The sequence below is a fragment of the Phyllobates terribilis genome, unplaced genomic scaffold (genome assembly GCF_046119375.1).
Source record: "Phyllobates terribilis strain yellow unplaced genomic scaffold, ASM4611937v1 Scaffold_12__6_contigs__length_324123572, whole genome shotgun sequence".
In the NCBI taxonomy this organism is placed as follows: Eukaryota; Metazoa; Chordata; class Amphibia; order Anura; family Dendrobatidae; genus Phyllobates; species Phyllobates terribilis.
Genome location: NW_027362772.1, coordinates 253,783,738 through 253,811,476, shown reverse-complemented (window position 1 = coordinate 253,811,476; position 27,739 = coordinate 253,783,738). Strand labels below are relative to the sequence as shown.

General features: G+C 43.5%; 1 long non-coding RNA gene across 1 annotated transcript in view; it reads left to right on the top strand.

Moving 5' to 3' along the window:
• LOC141171576 (uncharacterized) overlaps positions 1-13,871 on the top strand; it is a 158,196-nt gene extending 144,325 nt beyond the window's left edge. Inside the window, exon 3 of the long non-coding RNA XR_012252346.1 lies at positions 12,855-13,871. This is a non-coding gene — a long non-coding RNA (uncharacterized lncRNA). The remainder of the gene's footprint in view (positions 1-12,854) is intronic.
• Positions 13,872-27,739: the final 13,868 nt, after the last annotated feature.

Sequence of the window (27,739 nt, the reverse complement as noted above, 5' to 3'; positions counted from 1 at the left end):
GTCCAATGCCACCACCACAACTCCTTTCTGTAAAATGCTCTCCTCCTCGGCACCGTCCGTAGGAGAGAAGCTGCGAGATAAAGCATCGGCTTTAACATTCTTAGTACCAGGGATATAGGTAACAGAAAAATGAAACCGAGAAAAAAAAAGTGCCCACCTAGCTTGACGGGCATTCAAGCGCTTGGCAGCATCCAGATAGATCAAATTCTTATGATCTGTGAAAACCTGAATAGGAAATCTAGCGCCTTCCAAAAAATAACGACAATGTTCAAACGCGAGTTTAATAGCCAGCAACTCCCGATTTCCAACATCATAATTCAGTTCGGTTTCCGAAATTTTTTTTGAAAAGAAGGCACAAGGATGTACTCCATCCTTGTTCTCCTGAGACAAAACTGCTCCGACCCCCACCGATGAAGCATCGACCTCGACCAAAAAAGGCTTGGCCTCATCAGGCTGCATAAGGATAGGGACAGAACTGAACCTCTCTTTGAGATACTCAAACGCTTCAATGGCCTCAGTAGTCCACTGGACCGTATTCGCACCTTTCCTGGTGAGATCGGTCAGAGGCTTAACAATTATAGAAAAATTCTTAATGAATTTCCTGTAATAATTGGCAAAACCCAAAAATCTCTGTATAGATTTCAAACCAATAGGCCTAGGCCATTCCTGCACAGCCTGAACCTTCACCGGGTCCATCTCAAAGCCCTCGCTGGAGACAATGTAGCCCAAAAAACTAATTTTCTGCACAGTGAACTCACATTTCTCCAGCTTAGCAAAGAGTGAATTATCACTCAATAACTGAAAAACTTCACGTACACTCTGCCAATGGGACTCTAGATATGGTGAATAAATCAAAATGTCATCCAAATACACAACCACATTCTTACCAATCAAAGGTCTCAGGATGTCATTAATAAGGTTCTGAAAAAATGCAGGTGCATTGGTAAGACCAAAAGGCATCACCAGATTCTCAAAATGACCTACCGGAGTGTTAAAAGCAGTTTTCCATTCATCACCCTCCTTCACTCGTAACAAATTGTATGCCCCCCGGAGATCAATTTTAGAGAGCGACTTGGCCCCCACCAACTGGTTAAACAAGTCAGGAATTAGCGGCAATGGGTAGGAATTGCGTACGGTAATCTTATTAATTTCACGAAAATCCAGACATGGACGTAAACCCCCGTCCTTTTTTTTAACAAAGAAAAATCCAACTGCCACAGGTGACTTAGAAGGTCTAATGTGACCAGCAGCCAGGCTAGTCTGTATGTACTCCTCCAAGGCCTTTCTTTCAGGGATAGTCAGATTAAACAAGCGACTCTTGGGAAGAGTAGCTCCTGGAACAAACTCAATGGCGCAATCATAATCCCTATGAGGAGGTAAAACTGAAAAAAACTCCAAAAATCTTGAATAGGTACAGGTAATTCCCTTTTTTCCACAACTGCAATGCGACCATTACAACAATTATCATAGCACTTCGGACTCCAACACTTAATCACATTAGTAGACCAGTCCAGCAAAGGATTGTGCAGTTTTAACCAAGGCAAACCTAGAACGACCGGAGAGGGTAAATTATCTAATACAACCAAGTCCAAAATTTCTTGTGAACTCCATTGATAGTGAGGGGAAATGCAGCAACCTTGTAATACATTTCGAGGGAGTGTTATCAATTGCAATCACAGAAATAGGTGATGACAAAGGTTTGGATTTCAATTTAAGGTTTTCCAAAAACCATTTATCAATCACATTAAGTGTTGAACCACAATCCACAAATACCTGAAATTCAATCAAATTTTCCTGCAAAGTAGTACTCCCAGAAAGAAATACTCCTGCAGAACGTAAACAAGCTATACGGGCGTAACTGACTGTTTTTTTGTCTTTACTTAAATTAAGCTCACAATACTTAATCAAATGGTCAGCTTTACCACAATAAAGACACAATCCCTCGGCGAACCTCCGGTCTCTTTCCTGAGAGCGGAGTGACATCGCCCCAACCTCCATCGGTTCTCCACCGTCAGAGCAGATTTTCTGGGGACTAGGACCTGGCATTACAGGAGTCTTTACCTCATTCACCCTGGACCTCAGTCTCCTGTCCACACGAACAGCTAACTGCATGGCATCCTGCAGAGTCTCAGGTGCGGGGAATGCAATTAGCAGATCCTTAACCCTTTCACTCAGACCAGCAAGAAATAAACATTTCAGCGCAGGATCAGTCCATTTGACTTCTGAAGCCCATCTCCTGAAGTGTGTGCAATAATTTTCAACATCACCTGACCCCTGAATCAAACGCCTGAGTTCTGCCTCAGGAGATGAGATTCTATCAGGATCATCATATAATAGCCCCATAGCAGAAAAAAATTCTTCTACAGACCTAAAACACGGATCATTAGGTTGGAGAGAAAAGGCCCACCCCTGTGGTTCATTGTGCAAAAGTGACATAATAAAACCAATGCGCTGTGATTCATTCCCAGAGGACCTTGGTTTCAAACGAAAATATAACAAACAAGTATTTTTAAAGGAAAAAAAATCTTGCTGTTTACCATAAAAAACATCAGGCAGTCCTACCTTGAGTTCCACAAAATGCGCTCCAGAACAGCTACTCACGTGTTGCTGTAGCTCGGCCACCTCCAGAGACAATCCCTGCAGGCGTTGAGTCAAATCCTGAACGGAAACCATATTGATTCCCGAATTTCTATCCTTTAAGTTTTTTGGGCTGGACTTACTGTTATGACCTGCAACAAGTACTAAGGAAAGATAAGGGAAAGCTGTCCCTACAGTAAGACTAAGCTGAATCCCTATGATGTAGCAGGCTGACTCTTCCTAGCAAACAGACCCATCTTAGTCCTCGGCTAGTCTGAACAAAGACCTATAGCATAAGGGGAGGGGTCCCTAAAAGAACTAAGGACTGGGACAAAAAAGGGACACCTCCTAAACAGAGAAGTTTTTGCAGAACACAAAAAGAAAAACTGACAAAAAGGTACTATAGGTCCCAGAAGGACCAAGCGAACTGACAGAGATAGGCACAGAAGCACCTGGCTAGAGAAACAGTCAAACACTGAAGTCCAGCACAGCCAAAAGGGCGGAGCTGGAATATAAAGGCAGATGGTCACGTGACCGCAAAACACAAGATGGAAAAAACAAACAGGAGGGTTCTAACAATAACACCCAGTGTCTCCAGAGAATCTCTGGTGATAGAAGCCTTTTTCTCTGTTCAGGCCTGGAGTTTTTAGCAGTCGGCTAGTTTCTTCTTGGAGTTCCTTTGTAATCGTTGTTGTGATCTCTCTGGTGTCTTCTCAAAGCTAAGTGTATCCCCTTGTCTGTTTACCTTGTTTGTCTTTAGTTGCAGTGGGGCTCACTTGTGCTCACCCCTTCCCCTCCCTACCTAGGTCTTAGCTCTGGGTCAGTAGGGATTAGGTATCCTGCTCGGTGATAGATGAGGAACCTATTTAGGGACGATAAGGGAGTCAGGGTGTTGTAAGATCTGCCTAGGGGTCTCCACTCCCTCTTTCCCTAGTTGCTGGACTTCCTCCCTTGGGTCCTTCCCATACCTTGCATGACATAGGTGTCCCCTTACTGGGAAGAGCAGTGATAGGCAGATTTTGGGAATTTTATCCCCTTTACAGAATGGCGTGGTAGGTTAGATGCTTGACCGCCGCTCCATTCATTCTTTATGGGTTCACTGGAAAACACCAATTGCAGTAGCCCCATAGGGAATGAATGGAGCTGCAGTCGAGCATGTGCACTGCCGTATAACTCAGACCAGGATTGCAATGCAATGCTCAGACTGGCTGTCGGCTCTCCCTACCCGAACTTGACAGCTGCATAGAAACACATGCTGTGACGCTCCTGTCGAGAAAGACGAAGGCCTGTCCGAGCATTGCTTTGCAATCCTCGTCCGAGTTATTCAGCCGTCTGACTCTTCCCTTAGGGGGATAGAAGTGCCTATTGTGCCGATATAAGCTGATGCCAGCAGTCGCACCCCCACCGATTAGCAAGTTATCACTTATCCACAACACTTTCAATGGACAACCCCTTTAATATTATAGGGTGGATTTTGTAAAATCCCTAAAGCCCCGTTTAATGGATGAATACAATCTCGTAAAACAGTTTGTGATATTTCCAATATACAGAGATGATGTTTGAGTTTCTACCAACAACAAAAAAAACATAGTATACGTGTCCAGTTGTCCCGGGGATGTATATGAACGAGCGCTAAATGGTCAAAATAACTTATATTTAGTTCATGCCAAGAATGTATCTGTTCCGTCTAATAATGTCCCCGAGGACTCTACCGGTGAATGAGTGGCTTATAGTTGTGCCAAACTTTAAGTGGCAGTGAACAATTATGATGGTGGCAGCCAAGTGCAAATTGTACAGTAATAGTGAATCACATATATTTCATTAAATGTAAGACAGACTGGAAAAAAACCTGCAACGTCCCAGAGTTGTGTAATAAATAGGATTTTAAAATAATATTGCATTTCAAGCTATTTAAACTTTTTATTTTACTCCAATGCATCTAGAGGCAGAAAGTGTCTTATGAGGGGGGGAGGGCCTGTACTCATGGGTGCGGTTTTCACTGGAAAAAAAAGTGTCTTTTTTTCCCCAAAAGAAATCCAATCTTGTCTACAGATTGTCTCCTAAGAGGATGAGCGGCAATACCAGGCACAACCCGTAAGCAGTGTCAGACTGAAGAACATTGGGCCCACCAGAGGATTTGATTCTGAGGGCCCACCTTTCTACCCCATGGAAGAGCCCCATAGCAGCTGCAAGGTTTGTACTATGAACTCTTCTGAAGGAGAAGCCAGGGCCCACCGGAGGATTCTCCGGTTTTCTGGTGGGCCAGTCCAACCCTGCCTGTAGGCAAAACTTCTGATCTTGCACAACCCCTTTAAGCTTGAGGATGTTCTAGCATTCTTCTTGTCTGAATGGCTCCTTTGGGAGCAGCCGGAGCAAGCTGCTTATGACTATAGAAAAACACGACCTTCTTTGAAGAATCTTGGGTATAAGTCAGAGAATATTTTCCTGTATTTCTCTTCTGCTCCTTTCTTATCTCCGGCAGAAGAGAATTGGATTTCAGCCATGCATGGGGTAAAAATATCTGTTTATACCAGATAGAGTAGAGAGAGAAAAGTTATTCTCAAAACCATAGCCAAAAAAAACAGGCAAACTGATTAGAGAAGGAGTCTGTTCAGGAATGAACGAGGCAGAGGCGTAGGAAAACACTGACAACTCCGGGATGGAGACCAGATAAAAGAACACTTTGAGGATACAACATACTCATAGACATGACTTATTTTTAAAGGAGCAAAAAACCCCACCAAACATCTGAATTATAAAACTTTCTTAACAAGGCATGAGATAATCTTGGACAGGTCGCTAAATGTAACCTGCATGAACTAAAAAAGTAACTTACCAGCTGGATTTTCTTTTTGGGGAATATTCTGGTTTGGCTTAATATCCCATGTGGGAACGCTCATTATAGGGTCAACATTGACACATAGAATGGCTGCTTCCAATATGGGAACTAGAGACCCAACTTATTTCTCTTCGCACAGTTTTCTAGGGAGCATTGCCTAAAAAAATTTCTAAGCCATCTTGGAACTTTACCTTTTAGACCGAAATTTACCAAGGCACATCCATCATAAAATTTGACAAAGTTCCCCTATAACATGACTGTTTGCAATGTCTCTGTTACATTACCGGACACAGCACTCCCATAAAGCATCTTGCAGCAGCGCCTCTGCAACTGATACAAGCGCCTCTGCAACTGATACAGGACTCCTAATACAGCTTGTTGCAGTGGCTTTGCAACAGCTACAAATACAGCAATCCCACAACACCAACTGCTGTAGTGCCTCAATAACAGCGCAAGACGCAGAACTCCCTTAACACAAGTTGCTGCAGTGCCTTTGTAACAGTACCGGACATGGTTCTTGCATAACGCAGCTTGCTGCAGTGCTTCTGTAACAGCACCAAAGACAGTACTCCTAAAATACAGCATGCTGTAATGACTTTGTAAAAGTACCAGATACAGTACTCTCATAACACAGCAAACTGTAGTGCCTCTGTGACAGTACCAAACAGCTTATTGCAGTGCCTCTCTGACAGTACTGGATATAGTACTCCCATAATAGAGCTTGCTGCAATGCTTCCGTATCAGTACCAAAGGTAGTGCTCCTAAAAACACAGCTTGATGCAGTGCCTTTCTAAGAGTACCAAAGACAGTATCCTAAAACACAGCATAATGTAGTGCCTCTGTAACAGTACGAGACCCAGCGCTCCTGTAACACTAATTGCTGTAGTGTCACTCTAACAGTACCAGATTCAGCACTCCTGTAACACCACTTATTGCTGTGCCTCTGTAACAGTACCGGGCACAGTACTCCCATAACACAGCATACTGCAGTGCCTCTGTAACAGTACCAGACCCAGCGCTCCTGTATCACCGCTTGTTGCAGTGTCACTCTAACAGTACCAGATGCAGCACTCCTGTAACACCGCTTATTGCAGTGCCTCTGTAACAGTACCAGGCACAGTGCTCTGATAACACAGCATGCTGCAGTGCCTCTGTAACAGTACCAGACCCAGCGCTCCTGTAACACCGCTTACTGCAGTGTCACTCTAACAGTACCAGATGCAGCTCTCCTGTAACACCACTTATTGCAGTGCCTCTGTAACAGTACTAGGCACAGTACTCCAATAACACAGCATACTGCAGTGCCTCTGTAACAGTACCAGACCCAGCGCTCCTGTAACATCGCTTGCTGTAGTGTCACTCTAATAGTACCAGATGCAGCACTCCTGTAACACCGCTTATTGCAGTGCCTCTGTAACAGTACCAGGCACAGTACTCTCATAACACAGCATACTGCAGTGCCTCTGTAACAGTACCAGACCCAGCGCTCCTGTAACATCGCTTGCTGTAGTGTCACTCTAATAGTACCAGATGCAGCACTCCTGTAACACCGCTTATTGCAGTGCCTCTGTAACAGTACCAGGCTCAGTACTCTCATAACACAGCATACTGCAGTGCCTCTGTAATAGTACCAGACCCAGCACTCCTGTATCACCGCTTGTTGCAGTGTCACTCTAATAGTACCAGCTGCAGAACTCCTGTAACACCGCTTATTGCAGTGCCTCTGTAACAGTACCAGGCACAGTGCTCTCATAACACAGCATGCTGCAGTGCCTCTGTAACAGTACCAGACCCAGCACTCCTGTAACACCGCTTGCTGCAGTGTCACTCTAACAGTACCAGATGCAGCACTCCTGTAACACCGTTTATTGCAGTGCCTCTGTAACAGTACCAGGCACAGTGCTCTCATAACACAGCATGCTGCAGTGCCTCTGTAACAGTACCAGACCCAGCACTCCTGTAACACCGCTTGCTGCAGTGTCACTCTAACAGTACCAGATGCAGCACTCCTGTAACACCACTTATTGTAGTGCCTCTGTAACAGTACCAGGCACAGTGCTCTCATAACACAGCATGCTGCAGTGCCTCTGTAACAGTACCAGACCCAGCACTCCTGTAACACCGCTTGCTGCAGTGTCACTCTAACAGTACCAGATGCAGCACTCCTGTAACACCGCTTATTGCAGTGCCTCTGTAACAGTACCAGGCACAGTGCTCTCATAACACAGCATGCTGCAGTGCCTCTGTAACAGTACCAGACCCAGCACTCCTGTAACACCGCTTGCTGCAGTGTCACTCTAACAGTACCAGACGCAGCACTCCTGTAACACCGCTTATTGCAGTGCCTCTGTAACAGTACCAGGCACAGTGCTCTCATAACACAGCATGCTGCAGTGCCTCTGTAACAGTACCAGACCCAGCGCTCCTGTATCACCGCTTGTTGCAGTGTCACTCTAACAGTACCAGATGCAGCACTCCTGTAACACCACTTATTTCAGTGCCTCTGTAACAGCACCAGGCACAGTACTCTCATAACACAGCATACTGCAATGCCTCAGTAACAGTACCAGATGCAGCACTCCTGTAACACCACGTATTGTAGTGCCTCTGTAACAGTACAAGGCACAGTACTCCCATAACACAGCATGCTGCAGTGCCTCTGTAACACTACTTGCTGCAGTGCCAATGTAACAGTACCAGTGTCCCTATATCACAGGCAGCAACAGAAGGGACTTTTTTATGAGAGTAGTAATCTTCATGAATCAGGGGCTCGTGGAACACTTTGCTTATTGTGCAGAGATTTTACAGTTTGTTTTATGGGAAATGCAAAGGAAGACTATAAAATCCCATGATCTGGAAAGCAACATCAGTCGGCTAAGGATCAGAGCATGTCTTGGCCTGATTTCCCAACGTGAGTGAGATCTCTGCCAGTGTTGGATTGGGTGGTCGATGTAACCTTGGACCCACCAGAGGTAGTTATACTGAAGGCTCGCCCTTCAGCTATACGGGACATTTTCACATCCATTTCTAACTGCTGTGGAAAACATATTGTTATCATTGTACTCAGCAGACAGATCATCCTTAGGAAACTGACCCTAGAGGCAAGTGATTAACTCCAAAGTCACCTTTATATGGGGTCGCCTTCTGCTGGATCTTTGTGGCCAGTTCTTGGGCAAATATATAAATATACTGTGGACTGTGTGGGCTTGTAGTGCTGTCTCTGACAGTTCTCAACAGGGTGTCTGTATAGTGACAGCTGTATCCTTCTCAATGGGAACACAGATGTTTTAGACAAGTTTACTTTTCTCCTATCTAAGCCTTGGTCAAGAATGTGGGAAGATTAGGGAGAAATCAGTCAGGAGCATGTTCATGGTCATTCCATGATATTAACCTACCCTAGGGTTATGTGTTTCGGTGATGACGAAAAGTCATGGTCAACTTTTAGCCTACATAACTCTGGTACATGGAATTACCCTGTTTGATTAGTTTTAAGTTTGCCACCCGTTAAAGTGGTTAGCCTCTTTAGACAAAGTATTCTCGATTATAGTATTCCATTCTTGGTTAAAGGGTCATTCCCATCATTAAAAGTTGTCAGTCATGCAAAAGAAGGGAAAATTCAGTAATTGGGATCCCCACCTATGGAGATGAGTCAATGGAACTGGAGGAGATCGCTTGGCTTTTTCCAGCAGTACCATAGAGAAGAAATAGCATGCGTGGCCACCATTTCATTTCGATGGAGAATTTCAGAGGCTTGTTCTCAGGATTGGTGGCAGTCCCAACAGTCCTATCCTCAAGTTTGCACCAATTTTTTTGAAATATGACAATTTTTCATGATTAGAATAATTCTCTAATTGTCTAGGATCTTCATTTCAAGCCTTGAATTGAAAACGGTTACAAAGAACTTCTCTTCGTCTGGAGGACCTATCTTCTTCTGCAATACATGGAAACCATAGATTTGGTGGTAACTGTGTAATGGTTAGTTGCACCTGTAAAATTGATCTCTTATTGCCAGGTTACACCAAAGATAACAGATCATGAGATCCAAGCAGGGGAACAATTTGGGACTCTTCTAAGAAGTCCAAGGCGAAGAAATTCTTGAAAGTTGCAATAGACTCATAAATAGTATTTTTAGTTAATAGCAAGGGGCTATGTACTCCCTCTCTGTGTGGAACTGGGGTTTATAACCATTATAGAGATAGTTGCAAAATAAATCTAGAGCTTTGCCTGGTGAGGTCAGCGCGTGCTATGGTGGAATGTCTGGAAGCAGAGCGACCAAACCAGATGTGCGGAGTGCAGTGCCGTGTACAATAAGGGGTCTGACGAATCGCCCTCACCTGGCAGCTGCACCAGATCTAACTAAACATAGGCAGACACTGTGGTTTCCAGACCAGGCTCGATCATGCCGTTATGTTATATGAGTTGAATGTATGTACGGCTCTTGTTTTTGTGGCCGTGCTTTAAAAACTTCTTGCAGAACACGGAGGTGCAGATGGCTTACTCATCAGTAACAATATGCAATAATATCCAGAGGCCCACAATCCTTTTTTGGCAAGTCCAGCCAATGCTTTATAAGCCTGTCCGGAGCCCACATTATATTGATGTAAATGTATCAACCTTGTTTTATGTGTCCTTCTTCATTACCATTTCCTTTTCCGGCATTTAAGCCCTAGATTAGCCCATCTTGGTCATCAGAGGGACATGCTAACTTCAGATTTTTTTTGTTTGTTCTGGATTTGGAGCCAGATCCTTTTTTTATGAGCAAAAGAGAGAATAATGAACAATGGTGTACATTTATTATGCAGATTGCGACAGATTTTAGTTTAAACACCCAAGTGCTGATGTGCAATATAGCAAAAAATTTTTAAGTGGGCATGGCTTCCAAAGACTGTAGATTACAACAAATTTATTATCTAAAATAGGAGAAAATTGGGCAAATTTGGGCACCAATCTATGACTTTAATTTACTTGCTTATATAGCACCATCATATTCTGCAGTGCTTTATAGACATTATCATTGCTGTCACCATTGGGGCCCACAATCTAATTTCCCTATCAGTATGTTTTTCTATGGGTTTCTTCCGAGTACTCCGGTTTCCTCCCACACTCCAAACACAGGGAGCACATGCAATCTCACTGATACCAGCGTGGTCCTATGATAGGAGCCGGTGTAACAAGTCCGTTCATGACATTTCTTCCTCCCAAATATGCCTCCTTCAAATGTAAGTAGTTGTTGCTCACCTGTCCAGGCTCCAGCGCCGGGCTTTGCTCCCTTCTCTTGAGGGCAATCTGTCCAGGCTCCAGTGCCAGGCCTTGCTCCCTTCTCTTGAGGATAATCTGTCCAGGCTCCAGCGCTGGGCTTTGCTCCCTTCTCTTGAGGGCAATCTGTCCAGGCTCCAGTTCCAGGCCTTGCTCCCTTCTCTTGAGGATAATCTGTCCAGGCTCCAGCGCCGGGCCTTGCTCCCTTCTCTTGAGGGCAATCTGTCCAGGCTCCAGCACCGGGCGTTGCTCCCTTGTCTTGAGGGCACCTCCCTTTGCTGTAGTCCACAGGATTTGCTGGGTTTTTCAAGTAACCTGGCAAACTAATTTGACCTCATGACCCAAGGCTTTTTAACACAGACAATTATCTGCTATCTGAGTATTTAATAAGATTTGCATAAAGTTCCACATGTACTGCAGAAGTTTTACTTCACCATTGCTAATCATCTCTTCAGCAAAATCCTGATTACTCATCATCTATCTGCAATTCTTGCCCAGATCTGCGGTTAACTATTCACCTGGGTTAAGCATGACAAACTCTTCTCTGCTAATACTGGTGCTGTACACACTGTTATGCTGCTGCAACAGTGTGTAGTCTTTTCTGAAAGCAAGAATCCAGTTTGCCTCTTCATCACTACTGCCTATGGTAAACCATTCGTTTGTAGATTACATACATCTCTGCCATTGACCATTGGTATGCTGATAGAACACAACTCTGCCATTAACCATTTTATTGCAGCAAGTCCTAGACTGACTATAAATCTACAGTTCCTGTGGATATCCACACTCCTGGCTCTGTGTATTCTGGCGCCGTCCAGCAAGTCCTGCCCACAGTGCCGTTTTCTTTGGTCCGTGTTGCTCACCCTAACTTATAGCTTAGAGAATCCACCTCCCCAAATGAGTCCATAACAGTAGTAGTATTAAAAAGTGGAAACATTTAGGAACTACAGCAATTCAGCCATGAAGTGCAAACCAAGTAAAGTTACAGAGTGGGGTCATGGAGCGCTGAGGGGCTCACTGAGTGCTCTGTCGACACAATAACTGCTGAGTCCAAATCTCTTCTAGTATTAACATCAGCACAAAAACTGTGCCCCCTCCAGAAGCCACATAGCCGAGCTGCTAAGTGAAAGACTTACATCACTAAGCACCAAGTGTCAGATGGAGTGGTGTAAAGCTGCCACCACTAAACTCTGGAGCAGTGGAAACATGTTTTGTACGGTGATGGATCAAACTTCTCTATCTGGCGTCTGATGGAGGAGTTTGGGTGTTAGAACCCTCCTGTTAGTTTTTGCTATCTTGTGTTTTGCGGTCACGTGACCAGCTGCCTATATATTCCAGCTCCGCCCTTCTGGCTTTGCTGGACTTCAGTGTTGTTTTGACTGTCTCTCTAGCCAGGTGCTTCGGTGCCTATCTCTGTCAGTTCTTGGTCCTCTGGGACCTTTAGTACTTTTTGTCAGTTTGTCCTTTTTGCTCTGCAACAACTTCTGTTTAGGAGGTGTCCCTTTTTTGTCCCAGTCCTTAGTTCTTTTAGGGACCCCTCCCTTAATTCTATAGGTCTCCGTTCAGACTAGCCGAGGACGAAGGCGGGTCTGTTCACAAGGAACAGGCAGCCCGCTACATCGTAGGGATTCAGCTTAGTCTTATTGTAGGGACTGCTTTTCCTTATCTTTCCTTAGTTTATGTTGCAGATCATAACACTGGGTTTGGTGAATGCCAGTAGAACGTTACCCGTCTGACTGCATTGTGCCCGCTTGTACAGTTTGATAGAGGATGGATAATTCTATGGGTTTATCTTTAAGGTTTTGGCCTAGGTCCCTTAATTCCACATTAATAGCTATGGATTTAGAATGGGATGTCGTAAACGTTCCTGTAGGTTTAATGTGAAGGTGTCCCAATATTTTTGTCCAAGGTGTATTTCTTGAAGGATACCTCCAACAGAAGACTTAGACTATGCCACTGTATGGCTATATGCTAACATATATCACTATTATGAACTAAGTGAAAAAAAAATGAATTTTTTTGCCTGGTGGCCCACAGTATAGAAAAATGCAGCTGACTGCTCATTACATAATTCCGTGTAGGATTATGTAAAATTATGAAGATGTTATAAAAGCTAAAAATTACGTACTCTTTAATTCTGCATGCAATTTATATTAATGAGTCATTTTCTTTTATTTTTCAGAATCGTTGCCTGCATTTGCATCTGTAGAGATGAAACAGCTGTGAAAATAGAAACCCGAGAACAATAATGGCTTCAACAGCAATTTTACAAAAAAGCAATCAAGAGAATATTTTTCGTTCTTGTGACGATATCCTATTAGGAATGCTACTGTAAGAAGTCGGCATGCCGCGCTCATTGGTCCTGAACGGGTTAACAAGAAGGAGCCTTGTATTCCAAGTCGTGGACAGCTTCATCCGCTAGCTCCCTGCTAGCATCTTATTGTCAGAGTTGCACATTTTTGTGGTTTGGAGAGAAGCGAAGGGAATATTGTGACCGCACAGAGACTCACGCTGGCATCTTCCTACAGCTCAGGCCCAGCCCTCTCTCTTTCCCTCTTGTGTTAATATGTGGGTGAAAAATAGAATTTATGTACATCTTGAAAAAGAAATGGTCATTTTTATTCTCACGACTGAGCCCTCATCGAAGGAATGATGTCATTTACAGCAGGGAATTGATTAAAATCTGGTTACACACTTTAGCCTTGATTTAAAGAAAAATGACAAGATTTAAAGGGATTTTCCACCATCTATGAATTGGTCTCTTTTGGGTCAGCATCAAAAGTATTCATGGTTTACATGATGCTAGCACTAGAAATTCATCTTCTATACGGCTGTAATTATTCCACACATCTTTACACAATGATGGAAGGGTGCCATATTGCTTGGGGCAAACCATTAACCAATGTTAAAGGGTTTATCCACCTTTGGGCACAATTTTTATGTATTTTGGTGGTACAAATCATTTTTGCTTTTGGGTTTGATTACAAATTTTTCACCGTTTGGCTTTTACAGTTTTTTTTTTGTTTCACTCCATGCTCAACTTTGCTGTACCCTGCGGCCATAAATCAGCTGATAGGAGCTCAGAAAAAGAGATAGAGATCCAAACGCTCACATCATTCAATCTGAAATGGACTCACTGAAGGATTTTCAGTTAACTAATTCTGGAGCCAGCAATAAACAATGGAACACAAAGGCTATAGAAGGCAAATGGTGTAAAATTGTAATCAAACCCAATTGCAAAAATTATTTTTAGCTCCAAATTCATGCATTTAAGTAAAATAAAATGTCTCCCATTTAAAGTGTATATTGACATCAATGGAATCCATTTTTTAGAACCGGATGTGGTCCTCAGTTTTATGATTCTTTATTCGTTATTTTTGGTATTTCAACACATGCATTGTTGTTTTTTAGCTCTATTTTTGTGCCGCATTTAGTATTTAGGTATTGATGATTTTTTTTATTTAACCTTTTATTACTGCTTTACTATTGTGCCATTTTGTACCTTTACCAAGTTGGCATTTGAGGTGTTGTAGTTGAGGTTATTTTACGGATAGGTTATATGGATCACATCCTTTAAGTACATAAGGGGGGTTTTGTTGTATTTTTCAGTATTTTGAATCCATGTATCTTATTTTGTATATTTCTAGGAAATAAATTTGCTACTTACAGTCATGACCGAAAGTGTTGGCACCCTTGAAATTGTTCCAGAGAATGAAGTATTTCTTCCAGAAAATTATTGCACTTACACGTTTATTTCCTTTGTGTGTATTGGAACTACACAAAAAAATACAGAGGAAAAAAAGACAAATTGGACATAATGTCACACAAAACCCCAAAAATTCGCCGGACAAAATTGTTTAGAATAAATAACTGCAATCAATCGCTTCCTATAACCATCACCAAGCTTTTTCACCTCTCAGCTGGAATTTTATACCACTTTTCCTTTGCAAACTGCTCCAGGTCTCTCATATTTGAAGGTGCCTTCTCCCAACAGCAATTTTAAGATCACTCCACAGGTGTTCAATGAGATTTAGATCCGGACTCATTGCTGCCGCTTCAGAACTCTCCAGCGCTTTGTTTCTATCCATTTCTGGGGGCTTCTTGAAGTATGTTTGGGGTCATTGTCCTGCTGGAAGACCCATGACCTAGGACGCAAACCCAGCTTTCTGACATTGAGCACTACATTGTGACCCAAAATCCTTTGGTAATCTTCAGATTTCATAATGCCTTGCACACAGTCAAGGCACCCAGTGCCAGAGTCAGCAAAACAACCCCAAAACATCTTTGAATCTTCACCGTATTTGACTGTAGGTACTGTGTTCTTTTCTTTGTAGGCCTCATTCCGTTTTCCGTAAACAGTAGAATTTACCAAAAAACTCTGTCTTGGTCTCATCTGTCCACAAGGCGCTTTCCCAGAAGGATTTTGGCTTACTCACATACATTTTGGCAAACTGCAGTCTAGTTATTGTTGATATTTTTCAACAATTTTGGTTCTCAAGTCCTCAGACAGTTCCCTTCTCTTTCTGTTCTCCATGCTTACTGTGGCACACACAATGCAAAATTTGAGTCAACTTCCCCCCTTTTTATCTGGTTTCAGGGGTGATTTTCATATTGCCCACACCTGTTATTTGCCACGTGTGAGTTTGAACGAGCATCACATGCTTGAAACAAAGTTGTTTACCCACAATTTTGGAAAGTTGGCAACAATTTTGTCCTACCCATTTCTGGGGTTTTGTGTGAAATGATGTCCAATTTGTCTTTTTTTCTGTTTTTTTGTGTTACAATACCCAGAAAGGAAATACCGTAAACATGTCTATAACAAAACGTGTGTAATTACAATAATTTTCTTGGAGAAATACTTTATTTGCTGGAAAAATTTCAAAGGTGCCCACACTTTCAGCCATGCCTGTATATTTTTGATTATATATGTGATTATAGGAGATTATAGGTGTTTGATTTTTGATATATCTGATTATAGGTGTAAACAGGTTTCTTTGTATGTGAATCTTTTTATTTTACATAGTTATAGACATACATGCCGGTTTTGAGTTTGGGTTAGCAGACACGGAGCAGGTCCGGACATCGTGGTCCATATATGATGAGAAACCGCCCTAATGGCGGTACGTGTGGACACGGTATTGCGATACACAGGTTGTGGAAGTGGATCCATATTACACGTAAGAATTCGGTGTACTACTTTATGGTGCCTCTGTGAATGGGAAAAGGTCACTGTAATATGGGATACTTAGGAACATGCCCCCTATGTATAGTATTTCCCCTTTGCTGCCATGTGCATGGACCCCAGAGAATAAATGGAAACTTGTGTATTAGATAGCAGCAGTCTGGTTCTGGCTCATACATCAATGCCGCGCTGGTGAGGAGTAAATACAGGGTTGAGTAACACAATCATGTGAATTCAATTAAGAGAAATACCCATGTAGAAAGTCAGCGCTTCCTGACCAGTTGTTGTTACTGGCTCTGACTACCTAATTTAGGAGGGGGCTTAAAGGAAAACTGCTCTCCAAGCATCTGAACCCCCCAAAAATAGAGGGTCCTTCCAGAACGCTGCCGGAGGTTATATATCTCCCACACACTTCTGGAAAAAAGTGGAGAGCTGCCGACGACTGATGTGTTTGACTATGGAGGTCCCGTCATCCTGCGCCATTCATAGGAACGGCGAGATAAAATATACAAAGGGGTGATAGGCAGGTCACAAATCTGCTTAAAGGGCATTTCCATCTCAGAAGAAAATAAATAAGACATCTTTAGTAAATATGTCAGATAATTTCGAGTTATAATCTGTTTGCGGAACACTAATATGGCCTCCATTACAGCTCGTCACACCACCTTCTCAATCCCTTCTATAGCAAATGTACCTAATGATGCACTAGTAAGGGGAGGATGATATATCATAGAATAAGATGGCAGTCATATTGGTTGTTGTCACCCAGCTATCCGAAACATCTCTGAAATTAGTGTCTCAATCTAATAATCCCTTCATGGGTATTGGGAGCGAGTCACACAGAAGGGAATTAATTAAAAATTGTACAAGGTTTATCAATTCAATAAAATAGTACAAGGTTTACAAACTTAATAAAAATAGTACAAGGCCGAACAATAGCAGTTTCCCATAGCAACCAATCAGATTTCATCTCTTATTTTTCAGAGGCCCTTTTGTAAATAAAAGGAGCACTCTGATTGGTTGCTATGAGAAACTCCTACACTTTCCCATAGCAACAGCATTAATAAGCTTTTTCCCAGTAAATTAGACCTAATTATGACTCTACATTTCACATATACGCAGTAAAACCTTTATACATACAGTACAGACCAAAAGTTTGGACACACCTTCTCATTTAAAGATTTTTCTGTATTCTCATGACTATGAAAGCTGTACATTCACACTGAAGGCATCAAAACTATGAATTAACACATGTGGAATTATATACTTAACAAAAAAGTGTGAAACAACTGAAAATATGTCTTATATTCTAGGTTCTTCAAAGTAGCCACCTTTTGCTTTGATGACGGCTTTGCACACTCTTGGCATTCTCTTGATGAACTTCAAGAGGTAGTCACTGGAAATGGTCTTTCAACAATCTTGAAGGTGTTCCCAGAGATGCTTAGCACTTGTTGGCCCTTTTGCCTTCACTCTGCGATCCAGCTCACCCCAAACCATCTCGATTGGGTTCAGGTCTAGTGACTGTGGAGGCTAGGTCATCTGGCGTAGCACCCCATCACTCTCCTTCTTGGTCAAATAGCCCTTACACAGCCTGGAGGTGTGTTTGGGGTCATTGTCCTGTTGAAAAATAAATGATAGTCCAACTAAACGCAAACCGGATGGAATAGCATGCCTCTGCAAGATGCTGTGGTAGCCATGCTGGTTCAGTATGCCTTCAATTTTGAATAAATCCCCAACAGTGTCACCAGCAAAGCACCCTCACACCATCACACCTCCTCCTCCATGCTTCACGGTGGGAACCAGGCATGTAGCGTCTATCCGTTCACCTTTTCTGCGTCGCACAAAGACACGGTGGTTGGAACCAAAGATCTCAAATTTGGACTCATCAGACCAAAGCACAGATTTCCACTGGTCTAATGTCCATTCCTTGTGTTCTTTAGCCCAAACAAGTCTCTTTTGCTTGTTGCCTGTCCTTAACAGTAGTTTCCTAGGAGCTATTTTACCATGAAGGCCTGCTGCACAGAGTCTCCTCTTAACAGTTGTTGTAGAGATGTGTCTGCTGCTAGAACTCTGTGTGGCATTGACCTGGTCTCTAATCTGAGCTGCTGTTAACCTGCGATTTCTGAGGCTGGTGACTCGGATAAACTTATCCTCAGAAGCAGAGGTGACTCTTGGTCTTCCTTTCCTGGGGCAGTCCTTATGTGAGCCAGTTTCTTTGTAGCGCTTGATGGTTTTTGCAACTGCACTTGGGGACACTTTCAAAGTTTGCCCAATTTTTTGGACTGACTGACCTTCATTTCTTAAAGAAATGATGGCCACTCGTTTTTCTTTACTTAGCTGTTTTTTTCTTGCCATAATACAAATTCTAACAGTCTATTCAGTAAGACTATCAGCTGTGTATCCACCTGACTTCTGCACAACACAACTGATGGTCCCAACCCCATCTATAAGCCAAGAAATCCCACTTATTAAACCTAACAGGGCACACCTGTGAAGTGAAAACCATTTCCGGTGACTACCTCTTAAAGCTCAACAAGAGAATGCCAAGAGTGTGCAAAGCAGTCATCAAAGCAAAAGGTGGCTACTTTGAAGAACCTAGAATATAAGACATATTTTCAGTTGTTTCACACTTTTTTGTTAAGTATATAATTCCACATGTGTTAATTCATAGTTTTGATGCCTTCAGTGTGAATGTACAATTTTCAAAGTCATGAAAATACAGAAAAATCTTTAAATGAGAAGGTGTGTCCAAACTTTTGGTCTGTACTGTATATTTAGATGGAAAGCTGAAACATAACCTGATGTAAAACATACAATGGCATAAATTGTTCAGAATCTTACATTGTAAAAAAAAATTAATAGAAACAAATTAAATAAAAATGAATAAAAAAAAAAAAAAGTTGTATTTTATTTTAAATGACTGATCGCTGGAGGTTTGACTACTGGGACCCCAGCAATTTAGAGAATTGGGTTCTGAAGTCCCACCCTGGTTGGAGCGGAGGTGCGCATGCTCAACCTGTTCTCCATTCATTGTCTATGTGACACCTAGAAATAACAGAGCGTTGTACTCGGTTTTTCTCCGCCAGTCCCACAGACAATTAATTGACCTAAGGCCGAGCGTGCGCACCCCCGCTTCACTCAAGATGAGGCTGCAGAATCCAATTTTGGTAACTTTACACTACCTTCTGGTTGGTTCGCCATTTTTTTTTTTAACCTAAACATGGCGACAAGATTCACACCGCTTTTTAAGCGAGATAAATACTAAATAGATCTATATCTAGATGAGAAATATTTAGCCAAAATGCAGCAAAAATTGGTGCCTTTTGCAATTTAGTAAGTCCATTCCATGCCTCTATCAATACCCATGTAGAAAGTTTGCCCACTGACAAAGACATGAACAGTCTATCATTTTAAGGGTAGGTTAATTTTAACATTGAGAGATAGAATATCCCCCCCAAAAAATCAAGAAAATCACATTGTATAAATTAGATAAATTTATTTGCATTTTGCAGTGAGAAATAAGTATTTGATCCCCTACAAACCATTATGAGTTCTGGCTCCTACAGACCAGTTAGACGCTCCTAATCAACTCGTTACCGACATTAAGGACAGCTGTCTTACATAGTCACCTGTATAAAAGACTCCAGTACACAGACTCAATTAATCAGTCAGACTCTAACCTCTACAACATGGGCAAGACCAAAGAGCTTTCTAAGGATGTCAGGGACAAGATCATAGACCTGCACAAAGCTGGAATAGGCTGCAAAACCATAAGTAAGATGCTGGGTGAGAAGGAGACAACTGTTGGTGCAATAGTAAGAAAATGGAAGAAATACAAAATAACTGTCAATTGTCATCGATCTGGGGCACCATGCAAAATCTCACCTCGTGGGGTATCCTTGATCATGAGGAAGGTGAGAGATCAGCCTAAAACTACACGGGGGAAACTTGTTAATGATCTCAAGGCAGCTGGGACCACAGTCACCAAGAAAACCATTGTTAACACATTACGCCTTAAAGGTTTAAAATCCTGCAGTGCCCGCAAGGTCCCCCTGCTCAAGAAGGCACATGTGCAGGCCCGTCTGAAGTTTGCCAATGAACACCTGGATGATTCTATGAGTTGTTGGGAGAAGGTGCTGTGGTCAGATGAGACAAAAATTGAACTCTTTGGCATTAACTCAACTCGCCGTGTTTTGAAGGAAGAGAAATGCTGCCTATGACCCAAAGGACACCGTCCCCACTGTCAAGCATGGAGGTGGAAACATTATATTTTGGGGGTGTTTCTTTGCTATGGGCACTGGACTACTTCACCGCATCAATGGGAGAATGGATGGAGCCATGTACCATAAAATCCTGAGTGACAACCTCCTTCCCTCTGCAAGGACATTAAAAATTGGTCGTGGCTGAGTCTTCCAGCAAGACAATGACCCAAAACATACAGCCAAGGCAACAAAGGAGTGGCTCAAAAAGAAGCACATTAAGGTCATGGAGTGGCCTAGCCAGTCTCCAGACCTAAATCCCATAGAAAACTTATGGAGGGAGTTGAAGCTCCGAGTTGCCAAGCGACAGCCTCAAAATCTGAATGATTTAGAGATGATCTGCAAAGAGGAGTGGACCAAAATTCCTCCTGACATGTGCGCAACCCTCATCATCAACTACAAAAAACGTCTGACTGCTGGGCTTGCCAACAAGGGTTTTGCCACCAAGTATTAATGGTTGTTTGCCAGAGGGATCAAATACTTATTTCTCACTGCAAAATGCAAAAAAAATTATCTAATTTATACAATGTGATTTTCTTGATTTTTTTTGGGGGGGATATTCTATCTCTCAATGTTAAAATTAACCTACCCTTAAAATGATAGACTGTTCATGTCTTTGTCAGTGGGCAAACTTACAAAAACAGCAAGGGATCAAATAATTATTTCCTTCACTGTATATGTAACAAGCCTTGCAGCTGTGTGACCATCATATTGCCAGGTAAAGAGTTTTATTTTACCCCAGAATGACAGCAAGCAGAGATCTTGAAAAGAAAAGAAAATTATACAAAAGTAGATTGGAAAATTGCATAACGTTTCATTGTAAGAAGAAACTTTCATGTCTCCGCCAAAGAGCCCAGTAGGAATATGTGCTCACTACCAGAACCCAGACAGTCTAGAAATCGGGTCCAACATTACTAAGCGCACCAGTCATTTCCTCTTGGCAGTGACCTGTTGTAGACATAAGACAGTACTTTTTGTTACCGCTCATGTAAATCCTAATTTGCACTATCCTTCTGCCATCTGCGTCAGCTGTCAGTCTCTCTCTGAAAAGCTTTCCACTAATTGTCTTTTTTTTTTTTTTGCAAAAAATATATATTTTGTGCAACACTGACAATAAAAATAGTATACTTATGGCGCCATCTGCAGGAAGCAGGGGAGTAGTGCAGGGATACAGACGTGTAACGCCTAATAATGAACACCTACTGCAGTGCTGCACATTACATATGTCAGCAACTACCAAGTCTTCTGTGCAGAGACGCCCGGAGCGTCAACATGAACTTTTGGAAGTCGAAGAAAATGTCTTCTTTGCTGTTTATGTATGCAGTTTCCATAAACTTGTGCACTGTGTTTCTTGGCGAAGAGCAAAATTGTACTATTTAGCATAATTTAGGACCTGAAGGAAGTCACGTACAATAAAATTTCTACACTCTGAGACCTATGAAAGCAGATAGGTGCCAAATTATTAAATATCCTGGATGGGATGGAAGCTCATTGAGAAGAAGGAACTTCATATTTCACAATTAAGGGCTCGATTCATCATTTGTTTTGTCTTTTTCCTTCTTTTGTCTTGTGGTATTTGTTGATGTTTTTTGCACTAGATTCTTCAAAATGATGCATGGGGTTCACAAATTTTGTGCAAAATAAAAAACGCTACCTTTTTTGTGCATTTTTACTTTGCAAAATTCGTGCGAGAAATTTCAGATGCAGATAAAATCAATTGAAGAAAAAGAGGAGCTTGATCCAAATGGATTAGCACTTTTTTAAAACATTTAAAATGCATAGAAGAGTGATGGAAGAGTACTGATCATCATCGCGTTTCAAATGCTGTATGCGTTCTTAATCATGATGAAAAAAAAAAAATCACATAACACATACGGTACATAAAATCACTCCAGGAGACTTTTTAAAAAGTCGCAAATAATGCACATATGGAAAACAAGAACCACAACCCCATTGGAGAAAATACCCCCCCAAAAATATGAACACGTAAAATAGACCTAAAAACAAGGCGTAAATTAAAAGGAGAATTTAATGTAAATCAAAAACAGGATAAAAAACTAGACAAGTAAGGTGAATATGAAAAAATGAATAGGACCCAAAGTGTTGACACATTGGTAACATTATATTGGCGCAGTCACTGTGTCTTTTTGCAGAAGACGTTAAGCAGCTTTGCTCGGCAGTTATGTGTTTTTAATGGCAGAAAAGTTCTTTTTACTATGTGTCAGGGAAATATTGAGGAATATTGAAAGTCTGTCATAGATATTGACCATTTCTCCCTTATTGCCTTATTCCCCTTTTGGTCAGTACAAAGCTGTCTCCATAAAAATCACAGCACAAAGCCCCAATTAACACAGCCATGAGTAAGAGCTTACACAAACAAATGGCAGCCAAGAGGTGCCACCAAGCTACTTAGAATGGGAGCATATTGTTCCTGAAAGACACAGGGGGTAATTAGTGGCTGGATTGCAATAATTCGCATGTAACTGTTGTAGCTTGCTTCCCGAACTTCAAAGAAGAAATCTATAGGCACGCCGACTCCGATATGAAATATGAAATATTGTGAGTTCCATATGTCCGGCAATAATGGGAGCTATATTTTTAGTGGCAGGGACAGCCGAGAAACGTATACATAGTTTCTCATTGCTGTAAGCAAAATCAGGGAGCTGTAGCGCAAAAACACCAGAATAGCAGACTGCAACTACGCGATGTGTGGTCTCTACATGAAGGTAAAATCATAATAGAAAATATGATATCACTTTTGGGCTTCTGTGATCAACACGCGATGAGTTATCCCAAAAAACAGGTTTTTAATACAAATCTGAAGGGTAGAGCCGAACCCACATGATGTCGTCACAGGGGGGTCTCTCCCTTCAGCATAAAATAGTTTGTTGAGACTGAAGCCGTGTTCTTTGTCCGGGAGTATATGTCTATCATAGCGCAGGACCCTGTTCAAGAACAGTTTAAAAGGAGCGTCTCCCCTCCACCTATATTGAATCATCCAAGCGGTCTTTATAGTGTAATTTTCTCCTTTTATCCTGTTTTATTTGTGTAACTGCTTATGTATTTTAATGTCTCCTTTGTAACATCCTTGTATATATTTTTCCTAAACACTGTCTCCCTTTTGGATTAAATATAAAATGTAATAGTTCTGTTTCTTTTGTCCTGTAATCGTTCCCCTCCCCCAAGCCATATACGCTACCAAAACGCAGGTGTCCGCCCATGCCTGTATTATATTTCAAATCTGGACGGTGGTGGCAGAGAATAATATTAATAATTGGGCTATCGTGAAGCTGACAGTGACAGTACGTGGGTGTAAACACGTATTCCATGCGTTGGAATCCAGAGGTGTGACGCCCATACGCTCACTGGTCGCTTGGCGATGCCTAACGAGTGAGTAGTCTAGATCGTGTGCTCGCGATTCCGGAACAAATACTGACAGCGTGACGGCAGCGACGAGATATTGCGTGATCTCCCTGGTGTCGTCGTTGTGGGAATCCTGACACTATGTATGCCCTCTCAATTTTATATACGCTGAGTGCCAAGCACACAAAATATAGAAAAAAATAAAATAATTATATTAAAGGGGTATTCGGTCTCCACCCACTTCCACACCAAGAGGTGAGTAAAACCCTTGATGCAGTCTCTTAGGCCATGGCCCCACTATCAGTATTTGGTCAGTATTCGGTCAGAATTTTTTCTCAGGAGTGGGAGCCAAAACCAGGAGTGGGTGATAAATGCAGAATTGGTGCACTTGTTTCCATTATACCTTTTCTCTGATTGTTCCTCACCTGGTTCTTGCTCCCACTCCTGAGAAAAAATACTGACCGAATACTGACCAAATACTGATAGTGGGGCCATGGACTTACAGAGATTCACTTGGGCGCCATTGCAAAGGAATACCCCATCTCCACAAATCTGATTTTCCTAGAGATAAAGAGGTATTCTGCAGGAAAATAGCATTTATTTGCCTGCCTGGAAGTGTAGCTACAGGGAGAACATGAGCTTATATTCTCCCTGCACCCGCTGGCTTCTAGCGATTGGGGCGGTGCAAGGATCAGTAACAGCAGGGGCAGACTTACCGCCAGGGCAGCAGGTGCAACTGCACCGGGTCCCGGCGGTGCAGGGGGGCCCCTGCTGGGCGGCTAATATTGAAGGCAATCGGGCCCTCTTCTCAGAACCCCAGATTGCCCTCATCATATGTGGCGGGCAGGGAGCAATCCCTCCAGCTCTGCTGCTGACAGGAGGAAAATGGCAGCGGAGCTAGAGGGATCCGGCCTCTGCTTCCTGCCCGGTACTTCCTCCTTGACACAGGCACGTGCAGCTTGATGATGTCATCATGCAGCGCGTGCCTGGGTCAGGGAGAAAGTTGCCGGCAACGAGGAGGATGCTGCGGGGGAGGAACAGGAGAATGAGGGGAGGTGGGGGAGAGCAATGATGTGGATGGTGGTGATGGGGAGAGCAATGATGAGGATGGTGGGGATGGGGAGAGCAATGATGGGGATGGTGGGGATGGGGAGAGCAATGACAGATGGGGATGGTGGCGATGGGAAGAGTAATGATGGGGCTTGGAAAAGCAATGATAGGGAGAGCAATTATAGGGCTGGGGAGAGCAATGATGGGGCTGGGGAGAGAAATGATGGGGCACGGGAGAGCAATGATGGGGCACGGGAGAGCAATGATGAGGATGAAGAGAGCAATGATGGGGCTGGGGAGAGCAATGGTGAGGATAGGAAGATCAGTGATGGGGCTGGGGAGAGCAATGATGGGGATGGGGAGAGCAATGATGAGGATGGGGAGAGCAATGATGAGGATGGTGGGGATGGGGGGAGCAGTGTTGGAGAAGGTGGGGATGGGGAGAGCAATGATGAGGGTGGTAGGGATGGGGAGAGCAATGATGAAGATGGAGAGAGCAGTGGTGGGGATGGGGAGAGCAATGATGAGGATGGTGGGGATGGGGAGAGCAATGATTAGGATGGGGAGAGCAATGATGGGGATGGTAGGGATGGGGAGATCAACGATGGGGGTGCTGGGAGAGAGCAACGATGGGGGTGCTGGGAGAGAGCAACGACGGGGGTGCTAGCAAAGAGCAATGATGGGGTGCTGGGAGAGAGCAATGACAGGGGTGCTGGGAGAGAGCAATGATGGGGAAGCAGGGCTGAAAAGCAATGTCTGACTTTCATTTGTTCATTCTCATATATTTTTAATTTATTATTACTTTTGTCAGATTCAAGTTTTTTCTGTGACCATTGTGGGTTTTTCTTTCAGTAAACGAGGGGTACCAACAATTTTGACCACGTGTGTAATTGGGGAGAATCACAGAGATTGAATAATTTATATTATTGGGCGGTGGAGATGATAGTTAATGGGGGGCACAGTGCTGCTATCACTTTATATTTTGATTACTAAGTGGCTAATAGTATATTAATGAAGAGGAAGGGGTACATATCTGTATTCAGGGGCGCATTGTGGGGGAGACACATGTATATATACAATATATGTGACCTTGTTATTTTCTAGGCTGGAGATCATCGTGACAAGAAGAGTCGTGACTGGGAGATGTCGACATGAAGGTCTGACCAGATGGAGAAGAAGCAGCAGAAACCGACTCTGATCAGATGAGACGTTAGCGGTAAGTGCCTGGATGTAAATATTATTCTGTATCTGCACTGTGATAATGTTATCTGTAAAATCCCTTAGGCCACATTCTCACATTTGTGTGAAATGTCCGTGTGCTGTCAGATTTTTTTATCGAATGGTCCACGGACTCGTAGAGTTTTATAGATCTATTCACACATCCATGAAAATCATGGATCTGAGAATGAGATCTGTGAGGGTCAGAGAATATCCTGTTCTGATCCGATTTTGAGGATTAGAATAAGACATGCTCAGTGCGTCTGTAAAAGCGTTCAGCACACCGACACTGCACACAGATGCAGGAATGTAGCCTTATTATGCATCGCACAGTCCCTTAGTATATAGTGTACTCACTTATTATGTATAGCGCTGTCCTTAGTTATATAGTTTCATCTTTCTCATGCTCCATCAGCAGTCATTGCATTATATATCTAACAAGAGAGGACGGCATGTAATAAAGAACAGGGGGCTATATAATCCGATATGTAAGGGACAATGCTGTACATAACAAGAGAGGGCACTGTGTAATAAGGGACGACTGTTAGGAGGGCGGTTGCAAACAACTTTAATTTAATGGAACGCAACCGACCCCGGGGTTCGCAATGCAGCCTGGTGGGCTGCTGCTGAACACTTTCCGGGTGGGAAAGGAAAGAGACAACTTAAATATTAAACCCTTCCGTGTTTCTCCACACAGGAACGGGTATAGCGGTACGCTCTATCTCCGTTAACTGCACGGGAGAAGAGCGTCCGGGATAGCACCTACTGAACTGATAAACCACTCCGTGTTAAAGCACACGGAGCGGGTTTCAGCGGTTCACACAATCTCCAAGAACCGCAGGGAGACGTGCGACCGGGGAAGAAGCAGTAGCCCTGTCTTCGATACAGGCGCTACGCAATAGGAGTTGGCGCTAGGATGCGTGTGTGACTACGCGACGGGTACACGTGCCTCCAGCCGGCGTGCCACCGGACTGAAGGGTACTACTCCACGTGGCTGACAGGCGATAGCCGTGGACAGGACGTCTGCAGGCTGCTCGAGGTGTTAAGCGACCCCTTTGGCTGAGCCAGGCCGCAAGACGTAGCTACCTGCCTAAGCAAATCTAAGCCTGCCTGAGTGACCTGTGCTAATCAGCCGAGCGAACTCTGGCATCGGCAGGTCACGGAGAGAGCAGCTAGGTAGCACGTGGAATACACTCATCCACACAACAGCAAACACTTGCTAAAATGATCTGAGCACGTCGCCATGTTTGTGGGTGGGCCTTTTAAAGACTAAGCCCTGCCCACCGACGCACCATTGGTGACGTTACCAGTGGACCAATCAGGCGGTGCCAGGTCACCAGGTCAGGTGGGTGCCAACCCATCAATCATGATCCACCAGGTCACGGACATGCTTAGTGCGGCAAATCCTGGACTTAGATTCCACAAGCCCTGTCTCCCTCTGCAACCCAGGCTTAACATTGCTAGGCACAACCACCTGGGAGATAAACAGTGCTCGTGGACCAGCTAGACGTTGGGGCCGACGGTGGTGCTGAGCAGCATCAGCCACGGCTGGACTGACATGGGAGACCACAGAAGGTCCTGGACCCATTTCGAATCCAGCACCAGACCAACACCTAACATTATCCCCCCCCTCCACTTGACGCTCATTTTCCTCCATGAGCCGGGGGGCAAGGATGTGGTCCAACGGGTCACAGAGAAGATTCACGAAACAGTGACCCCTCCGGTGTACAGGGTACCCTCTTTTAGGACGGGAAGCAGGATGGCAAGAAGTGACAACTGGTTCTCTATGTGTGGGATCCTTCACGGGTGACAGGGAGAAAGGACCCGCCGGTCTCTGGCGAAAAGATTTATCTCTCGCACAGACAGGACACGCGAGAACAAAGTCCTTGACGTCCTGGCGCCACCGGGGCCACCAATAGGACGGTAGAAGGGACTTAGTGGTACGTTTGACCCCCAGGTGAGCTCCGGTCTTAGGGGCATGAGCCCAGGAGAGCA